The 17,877-nt window shown below is 48.7% G+C and overlaps 1 protein-coding gene across 1 annotated transcript in view; it reads right to left on the bottom strand.

The window, feature by feature from the left end:
- Positions 1–17,877, bottom strand: part of LOC134344203 (sodium/potassium-transporting ATPase subunit alpha-2) — a 227,687-nt gene that overhangs the window by 174,503 nt on the left and 35,307 nt on the right. The gene's annotated exons all lie outside the window — the stretch shown is intronic.

Below are 17,877 nucleotides of genomic sequence, written 5' to 3'. Positions count from 1 at the left end.
GTCAATCTGTGACCCCGAATTCACCCTGACTGTCAATCTGTGACCTCGAACTTACCCTGAATGTGAATCTGGACCCCAAACTGACCCAGACTGTCATTCTGTGAGCACAGACTCATACTGACTGTCAACCTATAACGCAGAAATTACACAGAATGTCAATCCGTGACCCCGAACTCACCCTGAATGTCATTCTGTGACCCAAATTCACCCTGACTGTCAACCTGTGACGTGGAATTCACACAGAATGTCAATCCGTGACCCTGTATTCACACTAAATGTCAACCTGTGACGCTGAACAAACCCTGACTGTTGACCTGTGACCCCAACCTCACCATGAATATCAATCTGTGACCCCGAATTCACCGTGACTGTCAATCTGTGACCCCGAATTCACCCTGACTGTCAATCTGTGACCCCGAGTTCACCCTGACTGTCATTCGATGTCCTCAAACTCACACTGAATGTCAATCGGTGACCCCTAACTCACACTGAATGTCAATCTGTGACCCTGAACTAACATTGAATGTCAATCTGTGACCCCGAACTGAACCACCTGTAAATGAGTGACCGTGAATTCACACTGAATGTCAATCTGTGACCCCGAACTAACCCTGACTGTCAATCTGTGACCCCGAAATCACCCTCATGGTCAATCTGTGACCGTGAACTCACCCTGACTGTCAATCTGTGACCCCGTACACATACTATCAATCTGTGACCCCAAACTCACCCCGACTGTCAATTTGTGACCCCAAACTCACACTGATTGTCAATCTGTGACCCCGAGATCAGCAGGACTGTCAATCTGAATGTCAATCTCTGACCCCAATCTCACCCTGAATGTCAACCTTTGACCCCAAATTCACGCTCACTGTCAATCTGTGACCGCAAACTAACCCTTACTGTCAATCTGTGACGTGGAACTCACCCTGACTGTCAATCTATGACGTGGAACTAACCCTGACTGTCAATCTGTGATGCTGAACTCACCCTGACTGCCAAACTGAAACGCTGAATTCTCTCTGAATGTCATTCTGTGACCCAAACTCACACTGACTGTCAACCTGTGACGTGGAATTCACACAGAATGTCAATCCGTGACCCTGTATTCACACTAAATGTCAACCTGTGACGCTGAACAAACCCTGACTGTTGACCTGTGACCCCAACCTCACCATGAATATCAATCTGTCACCCCGAATTCACCCTGAATTTCAATCTGTGACCCCGAATTCACCCTGACTGTCAATCTGTGACTTCGAACTCACCCTGACTGTCATTCGGTGTCCTCGAACTCACACTGAATATCAATTGGTGACCCCTAACTCACACTGAATGTCAATCTGTGACCCTGAACTAACATTGAATGTCAATCTGTGACCCCGAACTGAACCACGTGTAAATGAGTGACCGCGAATTCACCCTGAATGTCAATCTGTGACTGGAATTCACCCTGACTGTCAATCTGTGACGTGGAACTCACCCTGACTGTCAATCTATGACCTCGAACTCACAGTGACTGTCAATCTGTGACCCCGAACTCACCCTGACTGTCAATTGGTGACCTCGAACTCACTCTGAATGTCAATCTGTGACCCCGAAGTCACCGTGGCTGTCAATCTGTCACCTCAAATTCACCCTGAACGTCAATCTGTGACCCCAAATTCACCCTGACTGTCAATCTGTGACCCCGAACTCACAGTGACTGTCAATCGGTGACCTCGAACTCAACCTGACTGTCAATCTGTGATACCAAACTCACCCTGAATGGTAAACTTGACTCCGAACGCACCCTCACTGTCAATATGTGACCCCGATCTCACACTGAATGTCAATCTGTAACCCCAAATTCACCCTGACTGTCAAGCTGTGACCTCGAACTCACCCAGACTGTCAATTTGTTACCCTGAATTCACCCTGACTGTCAATCTGTAAACCGAAGTTCACCCTGAATGTCAACCTGTGACCCCAAACTCAACCTGAATGTCAATCTCTGACCCCGAACTCACTTTGACTGTCAATCTGTGACCCCGAATTCACGCTGAATGTCAATCAGTGACCCCGAACTCACCGTGACTGTCAATCTGTGACCCCGAACTCAGCCTGTCAATCAGTGACCCTGAACTCACACAGAATGTCAATGGGTGACCGTGAACTAACCCTTACTGTTAATCTGTGACCCCAAACTCACCCTGAATGTCATTCTGTGACCCAAACTCACACTGACTGTCAACCTGTGACGCGGAATTCACACAGAATGGCAATCAGTGACCCTGTATTCACACTAAATGTCAACCTGTGACGCTGAACAAACCCTGACTGTTGACCTGTGACCACAACCTCACCATGAATATCAATCTGTGACCCCGAATTCACCGTGACCGTCAATCTGTGACCCCGAACTCACCCTGACTGTCATTCGGTGTCCTCGAACTCACACTGAATGTCAATCGGTGAACCCTAACTCACACTGAATGTCAACCTGTGACCCTGAACTAACATTGAATGTCAATCTGTGACCCCGAACTGAACCACCTGTAAATGAGTGACCGCGAATTCACCCTGAATGTCAATCTGTGACTTCGAACGCACCCTGACTGTCAATCTGTGACCTCGAACTCAAGTGACTGTCAATTGGTGACCTTGAACTCACGCTGAATGTCAATCTGTGACCCTGAACTCACCCTGACTCTCAATCTGCAACCGCAAATTCACCCTGGATGTCAACCTGTGACCCCGAACTCAACCTGAATGTCAATCTGTGACGCCGAACTCATGCTACCTGTCAATCTGTGACCCTGAACTCAGCCTGTCATTCTGTGACCCCGAAATCACCCTGACTGCCGACCTGTGACCCTGAATTTACCCTAAATGTCAACATCTGACCGTAAACTAACCCTGACTGTCAATCTGTGACGTGGAACTCACCCTAACTGTCAAATTGTGAACCCGTACTCACAGTATCAATCTGTGACCCCAAACTCACCCTGACAGTCATTCTGTGACCCCTAATTCAACAGGACTGTCAATCTGTGACACCGAACTCAACCTGAATGTCAATCTCTGACCCCAATCTCACCCTGAATGTCAAGCTTTGACCCCAAATTCACGCTCACTGTCAATCTGTGACCGCAAACTCACCCTGACTGTCAATCTGTGGCTTCGAACTCACCCTGACTGTCAATCTGTGACCCCGAACTCACAGTGACTGTCAATCTGTAACCCCAAATTCACCCTGAATGTCAATCTGTGACCCCGAACTCTCCCTGACTGTCAATCGGTGACCTTGAACTCACCCTGACTGTCAATCGGTGACCACAAACTCACCCTGACTGTCAATCTGTAACCCCGAACTCACCCTGACTGTCAATCGGTGACCTCGAACTCACCCTGACTGTCAATCGGTGACCTCGAACTCACCCTGAATGTCAATCGGTGACCGCGAACTCACCCTGAATGTCATTCTGTGACCCAAACTCACCCTGACTGTCAACCTGTTACGCGGAATTCACACAGAATGTCAATCCGTGACCCTGTATTTACACTAAATGTCAACTTGTGACCCTGAACAAACCCTGACTGTTGACCTGTGACCACAACCTCACCCTGAATGTCAATCTGTGACCCCGAATTCACCGTGACTGTCAATCTGTGACCCCGAATTCACCCTGACTGTCAATCTGTGACTTCGAACTCACCCTGACTGTCATTTGATGTCCTCAAACTCACACTGAATGTCAATCGGTGACCCCTAACTCACACTGAATGTCAATCTGTGACCCCGAATTCACCTTGAATGTCAAGCTATGACTGGAATTCACCCTGACTGTCAATCTCTGACTTCGAACTCACCCTGACTGTCAATCTGTGACCTCGAACTCACAGTGACTGTCAATCTGTGACCCCGAACTCACCTTGACTATCAATTGGTGACCTTGAACTCACGCTGACTGTCAATCTGTGACCCCGAACTCACAGTGACTGTCAATCGGTGACCTCGAACTCAACCTGACTGTCAATCTGTGACACCAAACTCACCCTGAATGGTAAACTTGACTCCGAACTCAGCCTCACTGTCAATCTGTGACCCCGAACTCACACTGAATGTCAATCTGTGACCCCAAATTCACCCTGATTGTTAATCTGTGACCTCGAACTCACCCTGACTGTCAATCTGTGACCTCGAACTCACCCTGAATGTGAATCTGGATCCCAAACTGAGCCAGACTGTCATTCTGTGAGCACAGACTCATACTGACTGTCAACCTGTGACACAGAATTTCAACAGAATGTCAAACCGTGACCCAGAATTCACCTAAAATGTCAACCTGTGACCCCAGACTAACACTGACTGTTAATCTGTGACCCCAAACTCACCCTGACTGTCAATCGGTGACCTCGAACTCACCCCACTTGTCAATCTGTGACCTTGAACTCACCCTGACTGTCAATCTGTGACCCCGAACTCACCCTGACTGTCAATCTGTGACCCCGAATTCAACAGGACTGTCAATCTGTGACACCGAACTCAACCTGAATGTCAATCTGTGACCCCAATCTCACCCAGAATGTCAACCTTTGACCCCAAATTCACGTTCACTGTCAATCTGTGACCGCAAAATAAACCTGACTGTCAATCTGTAACGTGGAACTCACCCCGACTGTCAATCTATGATGCCGAACTCACACTGACTGTCAAACTGAGACACCGAATTCACTCTGAATGTCAATCTGTGACACCGAACTAACCCTTACTGTTAATCTGTGACCCCAAACACACCCTCACTGTCAATCTGTGACCTCAAACTCACCCTGAATGTCAATCTGTGACCCCGAACTCACCGTGGCTGTCAATCTGTCACCCCGAATTCACCCTGAATGTCAATCTGTGACCTCAAACTCACCCTCACTGTCAATCTGTGACCTCAAACTCACCCTGAATGTCAATCTGTGACCCCGAACTCACCGTGGCTGTCAATCTGTCACCCCGAATTCACCCTGAATGTCAATCTGTGACCTCAAACTCACCCTGACTGTCAATATGTGACCCTGAACTCACCCTCACTGTCAATCTGTGACCCCAAACTCACCCTGAATGTCAACCTAGACACCGAACTCAGCATCACTATCAATCTGTGACCTCAAACTCACCCTGAATGTCAATCTGGACCGCGAACTGACCCTGACTGTCATTCAGTGACCCCGACTCACCGGGACTGTCAACCTGTGACACCGAATTTACACAGAATGTCAATTCGTGACCTTGAATTCATACTAAATGTCATCCTGTGACCCCCAACTAACCCTGACTGTAAATCTGTCACCCCGAATTCACCCTGACTGTCAATCTGAGACTTCGAACTCAGCCTGAATGTCAATCTGTGACCCCAAACTCACAGTGACTGTCAATCTGTGACCCCGAATTCACACTGACTGTCAATCAGTGTCCTCGAACTCACACTGAATATCAATCGGTGACCCCAAACTCACACTGAATGTCAATCTGTGACCCTGAACGAACCCCGACTGTCATAATGTTACGCCGAATTCACCCTGAATGTCATTCTGTGACCCCGAACTAACCCTTTCTGTTAATCTGTGACCCCAATCTCACCCTGAATGTTAATCTGTGACCCCGAAATCACCCTCATGGTCAATCTGTGATCCTGAACTCACCCTGACTGTCAATCTGTAACCATGAACTCACCCTGACTGTCAATCTGTAACCCCGAATTCACCCTGTCAAGCTGTGACCTCGAACTCACCCAGACTGTCAATCTGTAACCCCAAGTTCACCCTGAATGTCAACCTGTGACCCCAAACTCAACCTGAATGTCAATCTCTGACCCCGAACTCACTTTGACTGTCAATCTGTGACCCCGAACTCATGCTGAATGTCAATCGGTGACCCCAAACTCACCGTGACTGTCAATCTGTGACCCCGAACTCAGCCTGTCAATCAGTGACCACGAACTCACACAGAATGTCAATCGGTGACTGCGAACTAACCCTTACTGTTAATCTGTGACACTGAACTCACCCTGAATGTCATTCTGTGACCCAAACTCACCCTGACTGTTAACCTGTGACACGGAATTCACACAGAATGGCAATCCGTGACCCTGTATTCACACTAAATGTCAACCTGTGACCCTGAACAAACCCTGAATGTTGACCTGTGACCCCAACCTCACCCTGAATGTCAATCTGTGACCCCAAACTCACAGTGACTGTCAATCTGTGCCCTCGAACTCACGCTGACTGTCAACCTGTGACCCCAGACTAACACTGACTGTTAATCTGTGACCCCAACCTCACCCTGAATGAGAATCTGTGACCCCAAAGTCACCCTGACTGTCAAGCTGTGACCTCGAACTCACCGCACTTGTCAATCTGTGACCTTGAACTCACCCTGAATGTCAATCTGTGACCCCGAACTCACCGTGGCTGTCAATCTGTCACCCCGAATTCACCCTGACTGTCAATCGGTGACCCCGAACTCACCCTGACTGTCAAGCTGTGACCTCGATCTCACCCAGACTGTCAATCTGTTACCCTGAATTCACCCTGACTGTCAATCTGTAACCCCAAGTTCACCCTGAATGTCAACCTGTGACCCCAAACTCAACCTGACTGTCAATTGGTGACCTTAAACTCACACGGAATGTCAATCTGTGACCCCGAACTCACCGTGGCTGTCAATCTGTCACCTCGAATTCACCCTGAATGTCAATCTGTGACTGGAATTCACCCTGACTGTCAATCTGTGACTTCGATCTCACCCTGACTGTCAATCTGTGACCCCGAACTCACAGTGACTGTCAATCTGTAACCCCAAATTCACCCTGAATGTCAATCTGTGACCATGAACTCACCCTGACTGTCAATCTGTGACCCCGAACTCACCCTGACTGACAATCTGTGACCCCAATCTCAACCAGAATGTCAACTTTTGACCCCAAATTCACGTTCACTGTCAATCTGTGACAGCAAAATAAACCTGACTGTCAATCTGTAACGTGGAACTCACCCTGAATGTCAATCTGTGACCCCGAACTCACCGTAGCTGTCACTGTCACCCCTAATTCACCCTAAATGTCAATCTGTGACTTCGAACTCACCCTGACTGTCAATCTGTGACCCCGAACTCACAGTGACTGTCAATTGGTGACCTCGAACTCACCCTGACTGTCAATCTGTGACACCAAACTCACCCTGACTGTCAATCTGTGACCCCGAATTCACCCTGACTGCCAAGCTGTGGCCTCGAACTCACCCTGACTGTCAATCTGTGACCCTGAACTTACCCTGACTGTCAATCTGTCACCCCAAACTCAACCTGAATGTCAAACTGTGACCCCGAACTCACGCTGTCAACCTGTGACCCCAAACTCAACCTGAATGTCAATCTGTGACCCCGAACTCACTCTGGCTGTCAATCTGTGACCCCGAACTCACGCTGAATGTCAATCGGTGACCCCGAACTCACCGTGACTCTCAATCTGTGACCCCGAATTCAACCACTGTCCATCTGTGATCTCAAACTCACCCTGACTGTCAATCTGTGACCCCGAACTCAGCCTGTCAATCAGTGACCTCGAACTCACACAGAATGTCAATCGGTGACCCCTACCTCACACAGAATGTCAATCGGTGACCGGGTACTAACCCTTACTGTTAATCTGTGACCCTGAACTCATCCTGAATGTCATTCTGTCACCCAGAACTCACACTGACTGTCACCCTGTGACGCGGAATTCACACAGAATGTCAATTCGTGACCCTGTATTCACGCTAAATGTCAACCTGTGACCCTAAACAAACCCTGACTATTGACCTGTGACCCCAACCTCACCCTGAATGTCAATCTGTGACCCCGAATTCACCCTGACTGTCAATCTGTGACTTTGAACTCACCCTGACTGTCAATCTGTGACCCTGAACTCACCCTGACTGTCAATCTGTAACCCCAAATTCACCCTGACTGTCAATCTGTGACCCCGAACTCACCCTGACTGTCAATCTATGACCCCGAATTCAACAAGACTGTCAATCTGTGACACCGAACTCAACCTGAATGTCAATCTGTGACCCCAATCTCACCCAGAATTTCAACCTTTGACCCCAAATTCACGTTCACTGTCAATCTGTGACCGCAAAATAAACCTGACTGTCAATCTGTAACATGGAACTCACCCCGACTGTCAATCTGTGATGCCGAACTCACACTGACTGTCAAACTGAGAAACCGAATTCACTCTGAATGTCAATCTGTGACACCGAACTAACCCTTACTGTTAATCTGTGACCCCAAACACACCCTCACTGTCAATCTGTGACCTCAAACTCACCCTGAATGTCAATCTGTGACCCCGAACTCACCGTGGCTGTCAATCTGTCACCCCGAATTCACCCTGAATGTCAATCTGTGACTTCGAACTCACCCTGACTGTCAATCTGTGACCCCGAACTCACCCTGACTGTCAATCGGTGACCTCGAACTCACCCTGACTGTCAATCGGTGACCTCGAACTCACCCTGACTGTCAATCTGTAACCCCGAACTCACCCTGACTGTCATTCGGTGACCTCGAACTCACCCTGACTGTCAATCGGTGACCTCGAACTCACCTGAATGTCAATCTGTGACCCCGAACTAACCCTTACTGTTAATCTGTGACCCCAAACTCACCCTCACTGTCAATCTGTGACCTCAAACTCACCCTGAATGTCAATCTGTGACCCCGAACTCACCGTGGCTGTCAATCTGTCACCCCGAATTCACCCTGAATGTCCATCTGTGACTTCGAACTCACCCTGACTGTCAATCTGTGACCCCGAACTCACCCTGACTGTCAATCGGTGACCTCGAACTCACCCTGACTGTCAATCGATGACCTCGAACTCACCCTGACTGTCAATCGGTGACCTCGAACTCACCCTGAATGTCAAATTTGACTCCGAACTCACCCTCACTGTCAATCTGAGACCCCGAATTCAACCTGACTGACAATCTCTGACCTCAAATTCACCCTGAATGTCAACCTGTGACGCAGAATTTAAACAGAATGTCAATCCATGACCCAGAATTCAAACAAAATGTCAACCTGTGACCCCAGACTAACACTGACCGTTAATCTGTGACCCCAACCTCACCCTGAATGAGAATCTGTGACCCCAAAGTCACCCTGACTGTCAAACTGTGACCTCGAACTCACCCCACTTGTCAATCTGTGACCTTGAACTCACCCTGACTGTCAATCTGTGACCCCGAACTCACCCTGACTGTCAATCGGTGACCTCGACCTCACCCTGACTGTCAATCGGTGACCTCGAACTCACCCTGACTGTCAATCTGTAACCCCGAACTCACCCTGACTGTCAATCGGTGACCTCGAACTCACCCTGACTGTCAATCGGTGACCTCGAACTCACCTGAATGTCAATCTGTGACCCCGAACTAACCCTTACTGTTAATCTGTGACCCCAAACTCACCCTCACTGTCAATCTGTGACCTCAAACTCACCCTGAATGTCAATCTGTGACCCCGAACTCACCGTGGCTGTCAATCTGTCACCCCGAATTCACCCTGAATGTCAATCTGTGACTTCGAACTCACCCTGACTGTCAATCTGTGACCCCGAACTCACCCTGACTGTCAATCGGTGACCTCGAACTCACCCTGACTGTCAATCGGTGACCTCAAACTCACCCTGACTGTCAATCTGTAACCCCGAACTCACCCTGACTGTCAATCGATGACCTCGAACTCACCCTGACTGTCAATCGGTGACCTCGAACTCACCCTGAATGTCAAATTTGACTCCGAACTCACCCTCACTGTCAATCTGTGACCCCGAACTCACCCTGACTGTCAATCTATGACCCCGAATTCAACAAGACTGTCAATCTGTGACACCGAACTCAACCTGAATGTCAATCTGTGTCCCCAATCTCACCCAGAATGTCAACCTTTGACCCCAAATTCACGTTCACTGTCAATCTGTGACCGCAAAATAAACCTGACTGTCAATCTGTAACGTGGAACTCACCCCGACTGTCAATCTGTGAGGCCGAACTCACACTGACTGTCAAACTGAGACACTGAATTCACTCTGAATGTCAATCTGTGACACCGAACTAACCCTTACTGTTAATCTGTGACCCCAAACTCACCCTCACTGTCAATCTGTGACCTCAAACTCACCCTGAATGTCAATCTGTGACCCCGAACTCACCGTGGCTGTCAATCTGTCACCCCGAATTCACCCTGAATGTCAATCTGTGACTTCGAACTCACACTGACTGTCAATCTGTGACCCCGAACTCACCCTGACTGTCAATCGGTGACCTCGAACTCACCCTGACTGTCAATCGGTGACCTCGAACTCACCCTGACTGTCAATCTGTAACCCCGAACTCACCCTGACTGTCAATCGGTGACCTCGAACTCACCCTGACTGTCAATCGGTGACCTCGAACTAACCCTTACTGTTAATCTGTGACCCCAAACTCACCCTCACTGTCAATCTGTGACCTCAAACTCACCCTGAATGTCAATCTGTGACCCCGAACTCACCCTGACTGTCAATCGGTGACCTCGAACTCACCCTGACTGTCAATCTGTAACCCCGAACTCACCCTGACTGTAATCTGTGACACTGAACTCACCCTGACTGTCAATCTGTCACCCCGAATTCACCCTGAATGTCAATCTGTGACTTCGAACTCACCCTGACTGTCAATCTGTAACCCCGAACTCACCCTGACTGTCAATCGGTGACCTCGAACTCACCCTGACTGTCAATCGGTGACCTCGAACTCACCCTGAATGTCAATCGGTGACCTCGAACTCACCCTGAATGTCAATCTGTGACCCCGAACTAACCCTCACTGTCAATCTGTGACCTCAAACTCACCCTGAATGTCAATCTGTGACCCCGAACTCACCGTGGCTGTCAATCTGTCACCCCGAATTCACCCTGAATGTCAATCTGTGACTTCGAACTCACCCTGACTGTCAATCTGTGACCCCGAACTCACCCTGACTGTCAATCGGTGACCTCGAACTCACCCTGACTGTCAATCGGTGACCTCAAACTCACCGACTGTCAATCTGTAACCCCGAACTCACCCTGACTGTCAATCCGTGACCTCGAACTCACCCTGACTGTCAATCAGTGACCTCGAACTCAGCCTGTCAATCAGTGACCTCGAACTCACACAGAATGACAATCGGTGACCGCAAACTAACCCTTACTGTTAATCTGTGACCCCGAACTCACCCTGAATGTCATTCTGTGACCCAAACTCACCCTGACTGTCAATCTGTGATGCAGAATTCACACAGAATGGCAATCAGTGACCCTGTATTCACACTAAATGTCAACCTGTGACCTTGAACAAATCATGACTGTTGACCTGTGACCCTAACCTCACCCTGAATGTCAATCTGTGACCCCGAATTCACTGTGACTGTCAATCTGTGCCCTCGAATTCACCCTGACTGTCAATCTGTGACCTCAAACTCACCCTGACTGTCAATCTGTCACCCCGAATTCACACTGAATGTCAAATTTGACTCCGAACTCACCCTCACTGTCAATCTGAGACCCTGAATTCAACCTGACTGACAATCTGTGACCCCAAATTCACCCTGAATGTCAACCTGTGACGCAGTATTTACACAGAATGTCAATCCATGACCCAGAATTCACCCAAAATGTCAACCTGTGACCCCAAACTAACACTGACCGTTAATCTGTGACCCCAACCTCACCCTGAATGTGAATCTGTGACCCCGAACTCACCCTGACTGTCAAGCTCTGACCTTGAACTCACCCCACTTGTCAATCTGTGACCTCAAAATCACCCTGAATGTCAATCTGTGACCCTGAACTCACCTTGACTGTCAATCTGTAACCGCAAATTCACCCTGAATGTCAACTTGTGACCCCGAACTCACGCTGTCAATCTGTGACCCCAAACTCAACGTAAATGTCAATCTGTGACCCCGAACTCACGCTACCTGTCAATCTGTGACCCCGAACTCACCCTGACTGTCAATCGGTGACCCTGAACTCACCCTGACTGTCAATCTACAACCGCAAATGCACCATGAATGTCAACCTGTGACCCCGATCTCACGCTGTCAACCTGTGACCCCAAACTCAACCTGAATGTCAATCTGTGATCCCGAACTCATGCTGCCTGTCACTCTGTGACCCTGAACTCAGCCTGTCATTCTGTGGCCCCGAAATCACCCTGACTGCTGACCTGTGACCCTGAATTTACCCTAAATGTCAACATCTGACCGCAAACTCACCCTGACTGTCAATCTGTGACCACAAACTCACTCTGAATGTCAATCTGTGACTGGAATTCACCCTGACTGTCAATCTGTGACTTCAAACTCACCCTGACTGTCAATCTATGACCTCGAACTCACAGTGACTGTCAATCTGTGCCCTCGAACTCACGCTGACTGTCAACCTGTGACCCCAGACTAACACTGACTGTTAATCTGTGACCTCAACCCCACCCTGAATGTGAATCTGTGACCCCGAAGTCACCCTGACTGTCAAGCTGTGACCTCGAACTCACCCCACTTGTCAATCTATGACATCGAACTCACCCTGACTGTAATCTGTGACACCAAACTCACCCTGACTGTCAATCTGTGACACCAAACTCACCCTGACTGTCAAGCTGTGACCTCGAACTCACCCAGACTGTCAATCTGTTACCCTGAATTCACCCTGACTGTCAATCTGTAAACCCAAGTTCACCCTGAATGTCAACCTGTGACCCCAAACTCAACCTGAAGTCAATCTCTGACCCCGAACTCACTTTGACTGTCGATCTGTAACCCCAAATTCACCCTGACTGTCAAGCTGTCACCTCGAACTCACCCAGACTGTCAATCAGTTACTCTGAATTCACCCAGACTGTCAATCTGTAAACCCAAGTTCACCCTGAATGTCAACCTGTGACCCCGAACTCAGGCTGAATGTCAATCGGTGACCCCGAACTCAGCCTGTCAATCAGTGACCTCAAACTCACACAGAATGTCAATCGGTGACCGCGAACTCACCCTGAATTTCATTCTGTGACCCAAACTCACCCTGACTGTCAACCTGTTACGCGGAATTCACACAGAATGTCAATCCGTGACCCTGTATTTACACTAAATGTCAACTTGTGACCCTGAAGAAACCCTGACTGTTGACCTGTGACCACAACCTCACCCTGACTGTCAATCGGTGACCTCGAACTCACCCCACTTGTCAATCTGTGACCTTGAACTCACCCTGACTGTCAATCTGTGACCCCGAACTCACCCTGACTGTCAATCTGTGACCCCGAATTCAACAGGACTGTCAATCTGTGACACCGAACTCAACCTGAATGTCAATCTGTGACCCCAATCTCACCCAGAATGTCAACCTTTGACCCCAAATTCACGTTCACTGTCAATCTGTGACTGCAAACTAAACCTGACTGTCAATCTGTAACGTGGAACTCACCCTGACTGTCAATCTGTGATGCCGAACTCACACTGACTGTCAAACTGAGACACCGAATTCACTCTGAATGTCAATCTGTGACACCGAACTAACCCTTACTGTTAATCTGTGACCCCAAACTCACCCTCACTGTCAATCTGTGACCTCAAACTCACCCTGAATGTCAATCTGTGACCCCGAACTCACCGTGGCTGTCAATCTGTCACCCCGAATTCACCCTGAATGTCAATCTGTGACCTCAAACTCACCCTGACTGTCAATATGTGACCCTGAACTCACCCTGACTGTCAATCTGTGACCCCAAACTCACCCTGAATGTCAACCTAGACACCGAACTCAGCATCACTATCAATCTGTGACCTCAAACTCACCCTGAATGTCAATCTGGACCGCGAACTGACCCTGACTGTCATTCAGTGACCCCGACTCACCGGGACTGTCAACCTGTGACACCGAATTTACACAGAATGTCAATTCATGACCTTGAATTCATACTAAATGTCATCCTGTGACCCTCAACTAACCCTGACTGTAAATCTGTCACCCCGAATTCACCCTGACTGTCAATCTGAGACTTCGAACTCAGCCTGAATGTCAATCTGTGACCCCAAACTCACAGTGACTGTCAATCTGTGACCCCGAATTCACACTGACTGTCAATCAGTGTCCTCGAACTCACACTGAATATCAATCGGTGACCCCAAACTCACACTGAATGTCAATCTGTGACCCTGAACGAACCCTGACTGTCATAATGTTACGCCGAATTCACCCTGAATGTCATTCTGTGACCCCGAACTAACCCTTTCTGTTAATCTGTGACCCCAATCTCACCCTGAATGTTAATCTGTGACCCCGAAATCACCCTCATGGTCAATCTGTGATCCTGAACTCACCCTGACTGTCAATCTGTAACCATGAACTCACCCTGACTGTCAATATGTAACCCCGAATTCACCCTGTCAAGCTGTGACCTCGAACTCACCCAGACTGTCAATCTGTAACCCCAAGTTCACCCTGAATGTCAATCTCTGACCCCGAACTCACTTTGACTGTCAATCTGTGACCCCGAACTCATGCTGAATGTCAATCGGTGACCCCAAACTCACCGTGACTGTCAATCTGTGACCCCGAACTCAGCCTGTCAATCAGTGACCACGAACTCACACAGAATGTCAATCGGTGACTGCGAACTAACCCTTACTGTTAATCTGTGACACTGAACTCACCCTGAATGTCATTCTGTGACCCAAACTCACCCTGACAGTTAACCTGTGACGCGGAATTCACACAGAATGTCAATCCGTGACCCTGTATTCACACTAAATGTCAACCTGTGACCCTGAACAAACCCTGACTGTTGACCTGTGACCCCAACCTCACCCTGAATGTCAATCTGTGACCCCAAACTCACAGTGACTATCAATCTGTGATCTCAAACTCACCTTGAATGTGAATCTGGACCCCAAACTGACCCTGACTGTCATTCTGTGAGCCTAAACTCACACTGACTGTCAACCTGTGATGCAGAATTTACACAGAATGTCAATCCGTGATCCAGAATTCACCCAAAATGTCAACCTGTGACCCCAAACTAACACTGACTGTTAATCTGTGACCCCAACCTCACTCTGAATGTGAATCTGTGACCCCGAACTCACCCTGATGTCAAGCTGTGACCTCGAACTCACCCAGACTGTCAATCTGTAACCCCAAGATCACCCTGAATGTCAACCTGTGACCCCAAACTCAACCTGAATGTCTATCTCTGACCCCGAACTCACTTTGACTGTCAATCTGTGACCCCGAACTCATGATGAATGGCAATCCGTGACCCTGTATTCACACTAAATGTCAACCTGTGACCCTGAACAAACCCTGACTGTTGACCTGTGACCACAACCTCACCCTGAATATCAATCTGTGACCCCGAATTCACCGTGACTGTCAATCTGTGACCCCGAATTCACCCTGACTGTCAATCTGTGACTTCGAACTCACCCTGATTGTCATTCGGTGTCCTCGAACTCACACTGAATGTCAATCGGTGACCCCTAACTCACACTGAATGTCAATCTGTAACCCTGAACTAACATTGAATGTCAATCTGTGACCCTGAACTGAACCACCTGTAAATGAGTGACCGCGAACTCACCCTGACTGTCAATTGGTGACCTTGAACTCACGCTGAATGTCAATCCGTGACCCTGAACTCACCGTGGCTGTCAATCTGTCACCTCGAATTCACCTTGAATGTCAATCTGTGACTGGAATTCACCCTGACTGTCAATCTGTGACTTCGATCTCACCCTGACTGTCAATCTGTGACCCCGAACTCACAGTGACTGTCAATCGGTGACCTCGAACTCAACCTGACTTGTCAATCTGTGACACCAAACTCACCCTGAATGGTAAACTTGACTCCGAACTCACCCTCACTGTCAATCTGTGACCCCGAACTCACACTGAATGTCAATCTGTGACCCCGAATTCACCCTGACTGTCAATCTGTGACCTCGAACTCACGCTGACTGTCAATCTGTGACCTCGAACTCACCCTGAATGTGAATCTGGACCCCAAGCTGACCCAGACTGTCATTCTGTGAGCCCAGACTCATACTGACAGTCAACCTGTGACGCAGAATTTACACAGAATGTCAATCCGTGACCCAGAATTCACCCAAAATGTCAACATGTGACCCCAGACTAACACTGACTGTTAATCTGTGACCCCAACCTCACCCTGAATGAGAATCTGTGACCCCGAAGTCACCTTGACTGTCAAGCTGTGACCTCGAACTCACCCCACTTGTCAATCTGTGACATCGAACTCACCCTGACTGTAATCTGTGACACTGAACTCACCCTGACTGTCAATCTGTCACCCCGAATTCACCCTGAATGTCAATCTGTGACTTCGAACTCACCCTGACTGTCAATCTGTGACCCCGAACTCACCCTGACTGTCAATCGGTGACCTCGAACTCACCCTGACTGTCAATCGGTGACCTCGAACTCACCCTGACTGTCAATCTGTAACCCCGAACTCACCCTGACTGTCAATCGGTGACCTCGAACTCACCCTGACTGTCAATCGGTGACCTCGAACTCACCCTGAATGTCAATCTGTGACCCCGAACTAACCCTCACTGTCAATCTGTGACCTCAAACTCACCCTGAATGTCAATCTGTGACCCCGAACTCACCGTGGCTGTCAATCTGTCACCCCGAATTCACCCTGAATGTCAATCTGTGACTTCGAACTCACCCTGACTGTCAATCTGTGACCCCGAACTCACCCTGACTGTCAATCGGTGACCTCGAACTCACCCTGACTGTCAATCGGTGACCTCAAACTCACCCTGACTGTCAATCTGTAACCCCGAACTCACCCTGACTGTCAATCCGTGACCTCGAACTCACCCTGACTGTCAATCGGTGACCTCGAACTCAGCCTGTCAATCAGTGACCTCGAACTCACACAGAATGACAATCGGTGACCGCAAACTAACCCTTACTGTTAATCTGTGACCCCGAACTCACCCTGAATGTCATTCTGTGACCCAAACTCACCCTGACTGTCAATCTGTGATGCAGAATTCACACAGAATGGCAATCAATGACCCTGTATTCACACTAAATGTCAACCTGTGACCTTGAACAAATCATGACTGTTGACCTGTGACCCCAACCTCACCCTGAATGTCAATCTGTGACCCCGAATTCACTGTGACTGTCAATCTGTGCCCTCGAATTCACCCTGACTGTCAATCTGTGACCTTGAACTCACCCTGACTGTCAATCTGTCACCCCGAATTCACACTGAATGTCAAATTTGACTCCGAACTCACCCTCACTGTCAATCTGAGACCCTGAATTCAACCTGACTGACAATCTGTGACCCCAAATTCACCCTGAATGTCAACCTGTGACGCAGTATTTACACAGAATATCAATCCATGACCCAGAATTCACCCAAAATGTCAACCTGTGACCCCAAACTAACACTGACCGTTAATCTGTGACCCCAACCTCACCCTGAATGTGAATCTGTGACCCCGAACTCACCCTGACTGTCAAGCTGTGACCTTGAACTCACCCCACTTGTCAATCTGTGACCTCAAAATCACCCTGTCAATCTGTGACCCTGAACTCACCTTGACTGTCAATCTGTAACCGCAAATTCACCCTGAATGTCAACTTGTGACCCCGAACTCACGCTGTCAACCTGTGACCCCAAACTCAACGTAAATGTCAATCTGTGACCCCAAACTCACGCTACCTGTCAATCTGTGACCCTGAACTCAGCCTGTCATTCTGTGACCCCAAAACCACCCTGACTGTGGACCTG

Source organism: Mobula hypostoma, chromosome 3 (assembly GCF_963921235.1).
Source record: "Mobula hypostoma chromosome 3, sMobHyp1.1, whole genome shotgun sequence".
NCBI classification, from domain to species: domain Eukaryota; kingdom Metazoa; phylum Chordata; class Chondrichthyes; order Myliobatiformes; family Myliobatidae; genus Mobula; species Mobula hypostoma.
This window is presented reverse-complemented; position numbering and strand designations above follow the sequence as displayed.